Source organism: Lemur catta, chromosome 4, assembly GCF_020740605.2.
Source record: "Lemur catta isolate mLemCat1 chromosome 4, mLemCat1.pri, whole genome shotgun sequence".
NCBI lineage: Eukaryota > Metazoa > Chordata > Mammalia > Primates > Lemuridae > Lemur > Lemur catta.
This window is the reverse complement of record NC_059131.1, coordinates 37,946,465-37,962,362: the sequence shown is the minus strand read 5'-3', so window position 1 is coordinate 37,962,362 and position 15,898 is coordinate 37,946,465. Positions and strand designations below refer to the sequence as shown.

The 15,898-nt window shown below is 34.7% G+C and overlaps 1 protein-coding gene across 20 annotated transcripts in view; it reads left to right on the top strand.

Annotated features, from left to right (window-relative positions):
• Nucleotides 1–15,898, top strand: part of NRXN1 (neurexin 1) — a 1,034,155-nt gene that overhangs the window by 978,891 nt on the left and 39,366 nt on the right. The window lies entirely within an intron of this gene.

The following is a 15,898-nucleotide window of genomic DNA, read 5'->3' as shown; positions in this document are numbered from 1 at the left end:
AACTTGTGTGTGTGTGCATATAAATGTATGTATGTATTAACTTAGTTCAGGTAAAAGCATGAATAAACGCTGCTTTCAATACTTGCCAGACTGCTTTATTATTGTTGAGTTGGTGAAAATTTTGCTTAAATATGCTTAGATTCTGACCATGCATGCTTTTGCGGCAGAGTAGAATTTTTGTGGGAATTTGTAAAGGTGGAATGTCTGAATTAAATGCATGTTTAATACAACAGAAAATGTATTAGTGGTCAATGATTAAACCTGATTAACTAACGGAAATATTTCATGATAAGATCTGAGTAACATTTATTTATGCTAATTAATTCTGCTTATTGAAAAAAATGCATGTCTGGGGTAATGACAGTGTTTATATTTTTGAAATATTAATTTTGGTTATTTCCAGAATAGTAAGACTTTAATTTTTTTAAAATGCCTCCCAGATGAAAGAACTAAAATCATTTTTTTAAATTTTAGCTTAGGAAAGGATTAAAAAACTGCCGTTTGTGTATGTGAGAGATTATGTGCATGTTCATGTGTGTGTGAATTCCTTGGGGGAATTGTTTGATACCCTACTATAACTAGTCCTTATTCTGAAGAAGAGCAAAACTGCTTTGGCATTCAAACGTTCCCTAGGCCCGTGGGAATTAGAGCTAGCAGAAGCAAGAGTATAGCCAGATGGGATTGGCACGCTTGGCAGTGATTGGAGACAATAGGTGGGGGTGGAGCAGATGGAGGACAGAAGGGATTGCATATCAGAAAGAAGCAGGGAGCCAAAGGAGGAGAGTGTGTTTCATAGTGAAGGAAGCCTGGCCTCTCTTTTCAAGGGAACTTCTGATAGCATCTTCCTTTGATTATGAGACAGAATGTCATGTCTGGGGTGACTACTATTTTTCATTAAATTAGGTAGCCCCTGCTTCATAAAGTAGGGAAGAAATCTCATGAATAGAAGTTGCTTTACCAGATTATAAGTGGTGTGTTGTTTAGTTGTTATTATTTGTAACCTTTTTATCCTTGCCATGTTAGGAAAAGCAGGAGTGAGATTAAGATTAAGCTATTGTATTACTTGAGTTGGTGGCATCTAAATATAAATATGGCCAATTATTTCTAAATTTGTTTACCAGACCTTGGATGATTCAACCATTTATAGGGTTTACTGATTTTTTTTTTCTCTAAGTAAGATTTCAATTCTGAAAATATTAAGAGCCCCATGCTAACTAATATACTATCATTTTATTTCTGGCTTTTAAATAGATATTGATTTCTATTAATAGGATAACTTTTGAATGTTTTATGTATTTGTTGATTTTATCATGAAACCTGGGAGCTTGACCAACGCCCAGTTTGAATTCTGAAATGAAATTAATCTCTCAGCATTGTCCATTAAGCCTTCTGTCACTCTCAACACCCAGAGAACTGGACAGCAGTTGCACAAGGAAGTCAGGATTCAAGGGGGGATGAACATCAACTTAATTCTGAATTCTCTGATGTTGATGATTCTTACAAAATTCTAGTTGAACCCAGACACAATTTCCAGTCCTAAATGCAAATGGATTTGACCTAAATCATGTTGCCAAAATGTACCAATAAAACACAAATTTAAAATATTTAAATGCACATCTTTTGATCTGTGGGTCGCCCACAACTCACCTGTCAGTCATTTGGATGGTGGACCCCTGTGCATGTAGAGAATTTCCATTCTCCAAAGGAAGTTTTGTCATGTTGCATGTCTCTTTTGACTTACCTTTTGAACCTTGGCTTGACAAGGAATTATGACCTAGACAAGAAGATGAAAATCTTTACCTTTGATACTTTGAGGTAAATTCAAGAAAATTTACTCAGATAATTTATACTAATTTTCCCAGAGTTGAAAAATGTATCTAATTTCTTATGATTTCTCCAGCTGTTTTTCTTCATGCCCCATCCTTAGAAATTAATGGGAAAAAAATCACTAAGCAGCAAAATGCTCCTCACTTGGCAAATTCCCTCTAGTATTTTTTGCAGACAGAAATGTGGACAGATATTTATATTTTTCAGGGTTGACTGCTATTCATTAAGCAAAATGACCCAATGGTAAAGGATAAGTATTTTCATTGACTTTGCACAATCAAAGTTGCCTAATAGGCTAAAAGCCACATTCTCCTTATGGACAAAGTGAAAGGAAATTAGAAGAGCCTTGAAGTGGTATTAAATGTCTGATCACAATAGCATTTGGGCTCAATTGCCAAGCAAATTTCTCACCAAGACATTAGCCAAGGAAATGCTTACATATTTACAAAATAATTAGTGATATAGCATTGCATATTAAAGATGTTTGGGGTAGTTATGATGAAATGTTCCTGTGTGCCTTCCATATGCTTCTTTAATTTATGAAATGTGCTCATCCCACAGCATCTGGGTGCATTTATAAACTACAAGTGCAATCAATTAACAATATGATAGATGCAGTAGGCAGAATGCTAATTGATGGGAAAAGCTCTCTTAGCTTACACTTCTTAGTTTTCAAATAGAAAAAAGCATGTAACCAAGGACTTTAGGCCTTTGTCTGTACTAAGTTTAAAGATTTCAAAACTCAGCTTGTACTGTGTCCATTTGGAAAATGACTCATTTGAAACTAGATTTTACCCTGTCAAAATTAGCACTCTTAAATCCAGTATTATGAGCACTAGCAAAATCCACAGGTGAACAGTAATAGTGAATATTTAATGATCCTTAGACCAAGTGGCGCCTTGTTTTATTTAGTCTTCTCTTTGACCTCCTATTATCCCTACTCCCAGTATTTTCTTTCTCTGCTGCTTTACCTGTGGCTTATGGAGTCAAACACGTATAGATAGAAAAAATGGCATTTATTTTGCTCCAGAACTCGATTATTAAACATAAACTATATGCTATGTGTAAATTCTGGATTGTATAATGACACCAAGCTCTCCTTTACATCTACTTTAGCATTTGATTTTTTTAAATTTATACTAAAGTTACCAATATTGACCCGAAAGATTGAGTTTACCTTCTGCTGTCTTATTTACATTTACTTGACAGCTGATATTTGAATCTCCTGCAGACTTCCTTTCCTCATCACTCTGGCATAGAGAATGCAGCTAAGCACAATATTGTGGAATAGGTAGGCAATTTCCTACTATGGCATAATTGGAGAGAGAGAGAGTTATAAACTCATGGGTGTCTCGAGAATCTCTTAGGAAATTCAAGACGCTATGAGTTCAAACTGAGTAACAACCACAAAAAAGCAAAAATATATGAGAGATATTTTCTATTTTTGTGTCATTGTGTGATTATCATTACACATTCTCACTTGCTCCATAAATTTTCACTTTTATTTGAATTCAGTTATTAATAATTTAGTAACTATCACAGAACTATTTCCCAAATATCAATGATATAATTATTATTTCAGTGTTGTGCTGTATATTTTTTGATCTGAATATTAAGCCACAATTTAATTATTTCCTTGGTAATAAAAATGTTCAAATACTTTTCTTACTATTTTTCTAAAACTATAATGTAACGCCTTTTATTATTAAGTCTCCCTTAAGTATTCATTACTTTAAAAACAAAAACTATATAAAAGGGTGGAAATGACTTGAATATTATTTTAGGGAGCCAAAAGAAGTCAGTCCTCAAAAGAAATCAGCACTGAAGTCTGTATGCTCTCACTTTGTTTCCACTGCTTTTTCATTAAAACATAATGCATCCTGTAGAGTACCACAATCTTGGCTCTAAGACTATTTCATATTTTTTGATGAAAAATATGATTATATAAGTCCACAGCCTACATTTGCTAGTAAATTCATGGGTAGAGTGGGTGTTTAACGGGATGGAAAATGCCATCATCTGACTGACTTCTTCACATTTTTCAAATTGAAAACTCTAATAGAATATAATTACAAAGTTCCTTCCCAATCAATCATCCAGTGAAATGAATTTACTTATAGTAAAATATTTTACTTATTTACTTATAATGAAATAACACTTTACATACAAATGTATAGCATGCATATATAAAACAATGTATATATCATAAAGTATAATTATATATACAAAATTAAGGTTGCCTTCATGACTTCACAACACTATTTCATTGTGAGATCAAAATTTTACATAGAATTTAGACTTTTTGAAAATCTTATTTTGTAGTTGCATAAGTATAGTCCCAGGGATCAATTCTCAATTACCCATGTGTGAACTGTCTACATAATGGATTACTTTACATGATTAGATGCGCTTTCTGGACCTCTTATCCTCCATTGGCTTAAAAACTATTTTTTTCAATTATATACCATGGCTTCCTCCATTAGCACAGCTAGATTTGAGTGGATTGCCTGTTCATTAGGTTTGTGATAAGACTACAACATTTTCAGAGTTTAATGGGTTGTGTGTATGAAATGTGTCTGTATAAAACATTGCTAAATACATAGACACCAAATAATAAGTTTGAAAAATACATATAACAAGCCAAAAATTTGGCAGGAATAGGTATTCTTGGGTTTGCCAAGAATTTTCTTAGCCTTCAAGCAGTGTACCATCTCCTTCGAAAATGTTGAAATTTATACTATATAAGCAATTACTGAGCACCCATATCAGTGATTTTTGTATATTTGTTAGTTAAGAGCTGCTAAAACATCTACTAGATTATTGATTTACACCAGATCTCAGTTAGATGTCATGAGTGACTCAAAGGAAAATAAGACACTTGCTGCCTTAAAAGTCCAGTTGAGGAGTCAGGACAAACACACATAAAACTAGAGGAGCATTGAAGGCTGAAGTAGGTTACCCTATAATATTAATTAATAGACATATATTTGCTGATTATCTGCTATGCACTCTATGGTAGCTTGGAGAAAGGAGAGTTTTATATGGTTTAAGAAGATGCATTAATGTTATTTTGCTGTATATTCCCTATGTTTGTTCAAGCAGCTCTAGTTATCCAGTCATCAGATAAAAATTAATGCAAAAATCAGGTCAAATCAGGTGGGCTACACATCCCTTAATACCAGTACTAGCCTGAGTAACAACATGGCACTTTTAGGGCACTAAGGATATTTAAATATTAAGCAAGGTCCCGAGTAACTTATATCAACGTCAATCAACATGTTCTACGAGTTCTCAGGACAACATATTGACTTAAAAACCAGTTTTCAGATTTTATGAATAATAAAAGTAATGCAAAACGTGCACAACTTTTTATTTAAAAATCATCTTCCTATTCAGTTTGCATTCTTTCTCTTTATTCACTAAAATTAGCCATTGTTGCCAAGTGTTTTTCATTTTTTTTCCAGTAGTAAATTAGACACTTTGGTATAAGTATAAATATCTCAGGCCCTTATGGTATAATTGTTCTTGTAAATTACTACAGCAATAATTCTCACTATGTCTGATTCTACTTCCTTCTCTGTCTCTTGATTTTCTTTTCTTTTTGGTGGAATAGAGTAGGTAGGTGAGTGTGGGTGGGTATGGGCAGTAAGCAAGGATCTGACCTTAGGTGAAACAATTTTGAATAAGTGATAATAATTATGTAAATGGTCTACTCGTGTTACTGGAATGGTTATCAATACTATTATTTTCTCAGTAAGTAGTTTAAAATACAGTGAATAATTTTGAGACATTTCATGAATCATTCATTAGAACTGACTGAAATGATACCTAGGTATAAAATATCAAACTGAATAGTTCTTGATTGCTTTACAAAATCTTAAACGAGAAAGTAAGTAAGCTGAGGTCACTGTTGAAAGGCATCTATTGCAATAAGGGTTTCCTAGATTCCTGACTTTCTAGTTTTCCACAGAGCCAGTAAGATTTCAATTGCAAGAGATGTTGTCCTTTTAAATAGAAGGCTACTGATGCAATAACAAAATAAATACTGACTTCAGCCTATCTCACTGTACCTAGCAATTCCCTAAATGATGTATCAACTCATTGCAGGATTTTAGGAAGAAATGTGAAGGTTTAAATTGATGAGATTAAGTGGAAAAGTACATGCTTGGTTTATTTGAAACTCTAAAATGGGAGGACATTTTCAAAGACATGCCATTCAAACAAGGATAATACATGTTTTATGTCTGTAAATATAACAAAAAGGCGAGGGATTTATAGGGTACTTTTTATGGTCGTGGTTATATTTCTTTTCCTTTATGAATGAGTGAATCTGAATCTGTTTTTAAGAGAATATTTTTATAAATATCACAGTTTTGTCAATGCATATGTAATATATAATATTTGATCAGATCATTGTATTTTTATTTCTTAAATCTTATAATTGGGAATAATTTGATATTTTAGAAATGTTATAAACATATTTTATTTACTTATTTTTTTTTTTAGAGACAGGATCTCAATCTGTCACCTAGACTACACTGTGGTGGCCCAATTATAGCTCATTGTAACCTTGAATTCCTAGGCTCAGGCACTCCTCCTGCCTCAGCCTCCCAAGTAGCTAGGACTACAGGCATGTGCCACTAGGCCTGGCTAATATTTTAACTTTTTTGTAGAGATGGGGTATCTCTGTGTTGCCCAGGCTGTTCTCAAACTCCTGGCCTCAAACTCCTGGCCTCAAGTGAATCTCCTGCCTCAGCCTCCCCAAATGCTGGGATTACAGACATGAGCCACCACGCTCAGCTGTAAACTTATTTAGAGAGTTGTTTCTTCATCTCTATCTTTCCCTAATGTTAATATCATATATAAACATTGTATATTTGTCAACACTAAGAGAGTAACATTCAGTTAATTTGTTTTGCAAATTGATTTAATTTTAAAATTCTTGTATCACAGATGCCACTGGCTGTCTTCAGACTACTTTTGGGAAATTTCAGTGTTGCTTGGTTTGATTCCCACACATTTCTTAAAAGAATCCTCCTCACTGGGCTACCCAGAGTTTTCACTCAGAAACATTCAATCAAATATTTTAGAAGTAAACACAATGAACAGAAAATCAGTCCTTTGATTGTACCTGTTTTTTCTTTTCATCCTTTTAAATGTTGGCTTTATTCTGAGTTGGTCTCAGATCTCTTTTCCCTTTTTGGTTTCCTTGGGAAATCTATACCATTCCCAGCCCAGATCTCTTCTAAACTTCAGATCTACCCTTACAACTACTACAAATTCACCTAAAATTCAACATGTCCCAATGTGAACAGGTTATTTTTTAGATCCTATCTAATTTTAAAATAAGTTTTTAATTGATTTATATGAAGACATTATACAAGAGAAAATTGCATGTCTGCTGGTGTGGTGAAGACCGGATACTTAATTTTCAGGTACTTCATTTCTCCACTTGTAAGATGAGGCGTTTGCAGATCTCTTATAATACTTCATGAGTTTAGAGTGTGAATAAATGTGAGCTTCCTTTCTAAAAATGTTTTTAAAGAAAAGTGATCTTAGAAACACTGACTGATTTTCATTTCGTGTCACCTGAATTTTGAGATGATTTGGCATCAGAGATTTTCTTGTGGAATTTTCATTTTGAAAATAGAACAAGAATAATTTAGTCATGGCTACTATTAGTTAGAGGGAAAGCTCCTTTTCTCTGTCCATAACAAAGACTACAGAAGCTCATTCAAAGGTAAGCCTGGTAGACTTCAAAAAATTAGCAATTTGGAATCCTAGAAATTTACTATAGGAAGAAACAGTTTCTTTTTATCTTGACAATTGAGGAAAATTTTTATAGTATATGTCACACAAAAGCAAGCAAACTTCTGTGAAAACAAAGGCATAGAGCCCTATACTGCCTGTTCTTCCCTTGTGTTCCAAAACTTCCACCTTTGCTAATTTGAAATTAATTTAAAACTATTTTTCATACAGTGAATGCCAAAAGAGCAAAATTATTCATTGGTAGTGAAAATATTTGTTAGAGTGTGTCAAGAAACTGATTCCATCTCTGGTATTCCTAATAAGAATCCGGTGGTGTAATATCACAAGTTGTATCTACTCAGTAATACCCACATGAATGCTGTACTTATCCTGTGTATTTTTAGGCTTTATGTCAATATTTCATAGAGTGCTGTGTACTCTGGACTAAAAGTCCTTCATCTCCAAATCAGTTTCAGGTTCTCCTCTAAGAAATAAGGTATACTGTGGCTTCTAATGGAAGAGTGGTGATATAAGCAATTGCCAACACAATGTGAGAAAAATTTTTATGACTAATAAAGATTTATGGAAAAATAAACTTTAAAAGTACTAAATGAGATCCTGTGAGAACAAGACTTTGTAAGTATTTTTTTATAAATGTGAAAAAGAAAGTGGTTCTATGTTGAGAACAAATGGTTAGGTGTGTAGGCCAAATTATTTTTATGGATGTTCAAAATTTGTACATAGAAACTAATATAGCTTGCAAGTATCTATAGTATAGTATAGTAACTGGAAATCTTTAGCAGGGAAATATTCTTCTTAGACACAAGGAAATGAAATTAAATCTTTGACCTTTATCATTTTAACACTTAATATATGGAAGGTATAGCGATTACATTTTAATTTTTTTTATTTGCTTTCAGAACCTAAACAGAGACTATTTACCTCCCACCAGGATTCAGGTGCTCTGGGAAACAAGCAGTTTGGACCATAAATTGATATGTACAGTAGAGGTTTAGCTTTTAATCTTATAATGTTAGATTTGGCATCTGGAACACAGGTAGCTTATAGCATTTCAACTTTAAAGCATTTCTCAGACCCTGCAAAGCTGGAGAAGCATTGTGCCTTTATGGACCTAGGGAGAGAGATGAAGGGCAAGGTGTTAAGAGGTGTGGTCTCATAATTTCTCAGCCAGCTCTTGTCATTAGGGCCACGTGATAGTAATACATGAGCCTGGGTCTGTGACAGCAGCCCTAGAACATGTGAGCGATTTACCACCTCTAGTGTCTTTGTTGGCTAATCACCTGTTACATGTTTTATTCTTTTTTAAAAATTTTATTTTTTTAATTTTTTATTTTTAATTATAGGTACATGATAGCTGTCTATATTTATAGTATACATATGATGTTTTGGTACAGGAATACAATGTGTATATATCAAATCAGGGTAAGTGGGGTATCCATCACCTCCAGTTCCATTCATCTTTTTACAAATAGGAAGATTTTATTCTTTTTTTATGGCTGGGAATAATTCCTCTCACCATTTTAAATGTACTACAACTGATAGAATTGGCTCTGGGAAAAGTATTCATGAGTTCTGAAAGAGCTTTGTCATATACCTCAACATTCTTACGTCACTTTAGTTAAAGTGGTTGAAAAACTGCCTCAGTTTGTTTTACTGTGTTTTGTTTGGTGGGAGATGTTCAAGCATGGGGGGAAATCATCTATGGGCAGTTTTCTGTTTCTTAAGGTTTGCTGTATATGGGAAGCGAAACCTTTTCTTTTTTCTTTTTTTTTTTTAGCCCTTTTCTAAAATATTGAAATCAAGACTTATTTCACATCTCACTGAGTGAGAGATTCATTCTATTAATACTTTCTTAAGTCTGGAAAGCTCCATCATGGGCCTCCATTATAAAATGAACCTAGACACCCTGCCACTGCCCAAACTCACGTGGAGGAGCCTTATCTTTCCTTTTCTCCTTCCTCCTGCTCATTTTCATTCGTAATCATTTCCTGTTTGCTTTGCCTCTCTTCTTCTACTTTGCCTCTACCAGAAGTCTGCTTGTGGTACCTACTGCTTTCTTCTGCCCCATGCCTGTCACTTAAAAAGCAAATTTTGAATCCAACACATAGCAATAAAATTACTAAGTCACCAGCCATGTGTGGTCAGGAGAATTCACTGAATTCTGTGACATTGAAAGGAAATGTATTGAGTACAACTTAACTCTTAGATAAATAAGAACTCTGCAGGATTTTAGGATTGGAAAGTAACATTATGTATTGTAGAGATAGCTAATTGGACAGAAACAATAGTGTCCTCGGGGTATAAATATTAGAGATTTAATTTTTAGTGAACTAACGTTTGTTTTTTAATTTTATTTCAGTTTCGTTTTATTTGTATTTTGTTTTAATTTTCTCTCTTAAATCAAGTGCATAATTTTTGTTGTTGAAATTTTTATTTATATAGTGTCTTCATTCTTAGGAATTAATATTGAATGACAGAATAGTAGGCAAAAAATGATGTCACTAAAGACAACATGTCATGTGACAATATCCGCACCTTGAATAATGGTGAAATAGTCAATACTGTAATTACATTAAAACCAGTGGTTATTTCAGGTAGCAACTATCATTTTTTAGCTGAAAAGTGAATTGTTTAGAACCAGTAAATTTCACTCCATTGATGAAAGTCAGTTCATCTCTGTCAGCAAGCTATTTCATGAATAGAACATCATTATACTTATGTATTTATTATTTATACATTTCTAAAACATTTTACTTTGAAATATAGATTCACAGAAAGGAAGATACAAAAGCAGATATGGGGAGATTTCTCCACCCTTAATCCAGCCTCCTCGTCATGTTAACATCTTGCTTAACTATAGTCCAGTATCACAACCAGAATATTGACATTGGTATAAATCATAGAGCTTATTCAGATTTCACCAGTTATACATATGCTCATTTGTGTGTGTGTGAATGTGCATGCATGTGTAGAGCTCTGCAATTGTATCACAGGTGTATCTTCTTGTAACCACCACCACAATCAAGATACTTAACTGTACCATTGCCACCGGACTCCCTTGTGTAGCCCTTGATTGTTACATTTTAAAGAAACATATGAAAGATCATCTGTACTAACCTAATTATACTGAGATGAGAGTGATTTTTATTTGCCCCAGGTCAATGAGTTAGATAACTGATGGAACTCATAGTAAAATCTCAGGTTACTGTATCCTGTCCTAGATCAGTTTCAGACATCACATATTACATTCTCAATTTATAAAGTAGGCAGTCATTTAGCAAGTTTAGAGATAGGAGATTTGAAGCAAACAAAATTTTTCAGTGGTAGAGTTGGCCTATTTCATCACAATTCTGGATTTTTAAAAATCCTGATACTGTAATTCATTACTGGATGCAAATGGGTTAAGGGAACATTAACAGTAAATGGAAGCATTAGATTAGTATTCATACCAAGTATCTATTGCTTCGTAAGAACTCAGCATGGTTTCTAAGGGGCAAAGAAGCTGTTGATATCTATAAGGCAGCTCAGAGATTTAGCTGCAAATTATATAATTAATACTCTCCACCCAAAGAACTGAATATCTACTCCCTCCCATTCTCACACAAACCCACCAGATATATTTTAGAGATGAGGTCTCACTGGGTTGCCCAGGCTGGACTCAAATTCTTGAGCTCAAGCAATCCGCCTGCCTCAGCCTCAGGAGTAGCTGGGATTACAGGTGCCTGACACCATGCGTGGCCACACTAGATAATTTAAAAATTATTTTTCCCTTCCAGTTTGTACTTAATGCTTACTTTAATTTAGTTACCACTTATAAAATTACTGTGGTGAGGCTTGTGGGGGAGAATTGGGAACTAGGGTGTCATCACTGCACATGACTTGATTCATTCACGTGTTCCGTATCCACTTTGGATATAATTTTGTTGCTACTCACCTTTGGGATTAAATGTGGTTATAAAAGAGAACAGAATTTATCTGGAAATGGTATGGGACTAAAGATTTTCCTACTGTAACAGCATCATAGAAATTAGAAATGTAAGGACCCATTAGCTGATTTGCCCTATTTCTGTAGAAATTTCAGTGAGTATTTTTTAAAGTCCTAATCTATTTTGGTTTAAAATAAATGGGAACTCAATGCAGATTGTTGTTAGAGCTTGAAACTGCTGATTGTTGTGTTTTCCGGGTTGTTTTTCTTTTTAGATCCTCTTGACAGTTTGCATAGCTAATTATTGTGTTCTCATTTGTTTAATTCCGGCATTGCTGTAGGCTTTTTAGAATGGGTGTAAGGGAAGGGAGCACAACTGCAGTTTTCAAGTACATCGACAAGCTGTTACAGAAAGGAGTGTGGGGGATAGAGAGAAGGATTGTGTGTGTGCGCTTTGGAAGATGGGTCAAAGTTAGAGCAGCAAAGTGAATTTTAAATAACTGCCAGGATTTGGTAGCTAATAATGCTTTTTTGAAGGGTTTTATCAGTAACCAAATGCAGGAGATAGTGGGGTCCCCTGTGGCCTCATTTTATGTAGGGCACTCTGTATTATCATGAATCATTTGCAGCAAAAGTTTTTGCTAGGAAAACTGAAGCATATACACTCTTAGAAATCCAGCTGTTTCTTACTGGTGAGTGAATTTTCTTAATTGGTTTAATTTGTATAGTTACTAATTTCACATGAAAAATGCCTTGTAATTTGAAGAGAATTTGTTAATAATGATTTCCTGTACCAAATAGATAGATTTAAAGCTTATCAATTTTAGTGTTCTGTGGATTCTATTTATAGGGAAAAGAATGCTTTTTTGCAAGAATTACTGCCTTATTGTCAATGAATCATGAGTCCATTATACAGGTTTTGGAATTTAGAATCATTAACCAAACAATTTAAGAACAACTAAGGTGGTAATATGAGAAAAAATGATGTCGTTTGCATGTCTTTTTGTTGATGTTTGTGGTGCTGGCATTTTTTTGTGGGGGAGGTGTTGACTTAAAGACTGGACTTGCATACTTTCACTTTCTTTCCTACACTGTAAGATGGGACCCTTTTAAAAAGATCCCCCACAATTCATTAGGACAAAAATTGGCCTTAATACATCATCCCTAAATAATTATCCTGCTTCTTGAAGGATGTCAATTTTGAATGAGGAAATTAACATGAAAATTTTTACAGCTATTTTATACTGAGAGAACAACTCTGTGTTTGCAACAATGGTGAAAATGGTTATTGTCGAATTTATGTGTACAGCTTCTCGTAGAAGCCAAACTCGTGAGATTGGCCAGCTAAGAGCAGATAATGAATGACTATATCTCTACATTTGCATAAATAAATAAATCATATTTTGTGGCTTGTGGTTGCTATAAGCAACAGAGACAGTTATTTCCAAACCTTTCAAGACACAATGAATGACAAACATTGTGTTCACAGTGATTTGAACCTCCATATATGAATTCGGTTGAATGCTTGAAAGCTAAGATGAAACTCATACATATTCTTGCAAACCATTGCCATAGCAACATACTTAAAATTTCCAAGGTCTGTCTCCCTTGAGTTTGCATCTGCAGTTAGCTTATTATGGAACAAAAAAGAAGGCTTTCCAACTCAAAAATGCTTTGGAATGGTTGGGAGTATGTTTTGAAATAAAGTGGAGTTTAAAAGTCAAGAACCAAACTAGAACATTCAGGAAAAAAGTACATTTGCATTGTTCATGAAATATTTGGATTTTTCCCCTTCTACTTGACAATATTCTAGGCAAGGGCAAATGTGGATAGTCTACTTCATATAGTTATTAGGATACCGGGGTTATGCCCGCTTTAATGGGAAACATATTGCTTCCTGGCATGCTAGAGATGACATATATGCATGGCTTATAAAATAATAATGAAGGTAATAATAGCCAAGAATTATTAATATTTAGTGTTTATTATGTACCAAGAACAGTGTTAAGCATGTCATCTGTCATGATTTTCTTCATTCTTACTGCAGAGATTGGTACTGCATCCCTCCCATTTGATAAATGAGAGGTTAAATAAATCACCCAAGTTCTAGCAGCTCCAAATGCTAGAACCCATGGGTGTATCTGACTGCAATGACTACTCATCAGATTACTGGGGAATAGCGATCCCATAACCTATAGCAGTACTCCTCAATTTGTTAAGCAAACAGCTGGTCCTAGGAAACTGGATGCTACCATGGAGAGCATCTCTCAGTCTGTTCAGTGAATCACACACTCTGAATAAATATAGCCGGACCCCTACATGGCTGCATCAGGTTCTATCTGTAAGTATAAGCCCGTGTACCTCGCAGTCTTCTTGGCAGAAAGGTGGTCAAAGACAATAACCTTTCTTATAACATGGCTTAATCTCCATTTCTCTCCCATCACTCAGTGGAACACAAAAGGAGGCTTGGTTTCTGTTTGAATAGATCTTGGGAAATAGAAATTGAGATATTTGGAATCTAGTTTCAATAAGGTTTTGGACTCAATGAAATAAGAAAAGCCTATATGAGAATTATCATAGTGAAAATATTACTGGGAGAGTCACTTAAAATAAATGTACTACCTTCACAGAGAACTTTGCATTTGGAAGAAACTAACAGCTCTTGTGTATTTTAAGCCTTGACTGAGTGCTTGAAAGCACCTGGGTTTTCTTATTTGAGACCCTCTCTGACACCCCAACCCTTTCTAGTCAATCTGTCATTTCTCAAGATTGTTAGAGAACATTTATTATCTAAATTTCCAGCTCAAGGTAGATCTGAAGAAGCAAATTGGAAGGGAAAAGGAGTTTAGAGAGGCTAATGAGAGAAAAAAACTCAGAGCTTGCACAAACTGAAAAGTAAAAGAGCAGTTTGGGGACCTGTGGCACAGAGATGGTGATACTCTTTGGAATCTAAGATCATTACTGTGTTGCTGGTCTGGATGCGTATAACAGTGGGACCCAATCATCAAGAAAAGCTTGTCTTCTGAACTTTCTGTTTAAAACGCTACACTTATGTGATTTCAGAATTTCCCATGCTGATAAATGGCATATTTATTGTGAATAGGCTTGTTGTTGTCCATAATCAGCGGGTATCCAAATAAAGAGAATAAAGGAAAAGGACAGGCAAGATTGCAGAGGTGTGTGGGGTAGGAAGGAAAAGGACACATCCAAATGGCAAAGGCATGACAGCAACTGCAAGGAAATATGTCAGAATTGGGTGGTACTGGTTGTAAATGCAAGGCTTGAGAGAGAAAAGCTATCCAAGAGAGGATGTGGTTAATTGCTAAGACATCTGTTTTACCTGTGATCTTTACTTATCACAACTTTTTTAATAGCCAAAAACTATCAATAGTTGCCAAAACAGAGGTCATTAAACAATGGCATAACTATTAAATAAATAAAACATTCAAATACCTGTGGGAAGAGTTCAGCAACAGATGCCATCTAACATAACATGTACACAAAAGTAGGCTCTTTAGTGAAGCTCCTAGTTCTCAATAGAAGACAATTAGCAAAATTCTTGCCCAACCTCTGCCATGTGTGTTCTTTGGTTGGTCTTTAATGGGCTTTGCAGACCGGCTGCTGAGTGCTTTCCATTCTGGCAGCCATGAGAGATGGTGGGCATCATTCCCTAGTCCTTCTCCAAGGTCTTGCTTAAAATTTTAATAAAACATAGAGCAGAATTGAAAAAGGCAAATTATGCATGAGAAACTTGGGAAAAGTAGTAAATTATTCCTACTGCTTTTTTTAATTTCAGAATATTATAGGAGTACAAACGTTTTTGATTACATGAATTGCTTTTGTGCCATTTAAGTCAAAGTTATAAGTGTGTCTATCCCTCACCCAGATAGTGTGCACTGTACACATTAGGTATGAATTAACCCATCCCCTCCTCCCCCCTCCCACCTGCTTGATTTCCATTGAATTTTACTACATGAGTGTTGATCATTTAGTTCCGATTTAATAACAAGAACATGTGGTGTTTATTTTTCCATTCTTGTGATGCTTCACTTAATAGCATGGGCTCCAGCTTTATCCAGGATAATATAAGAGGTACTAGATCACCATTATTTTTTGTGGCTGAGTAGTACTCCATGGTATACATATACCACATTTTATTAATCCACTCATGTATTAATGGGCACTTGGATTATTTCCACATCTTTGCAGTTGTGAATTGTGCTGCTGTAAACATTCTAGCGCAGATGTCTTTATTATAGGATGACTTTTTTTCCTTTGGGTAGATACCCAGTAGTGGGATTGCTGGATCAAAAGCTAGTTCTATTTTTAGTTCTTTGAGGTATCTCCATACTACTTTCCATAGAGACTGTGCTAGTT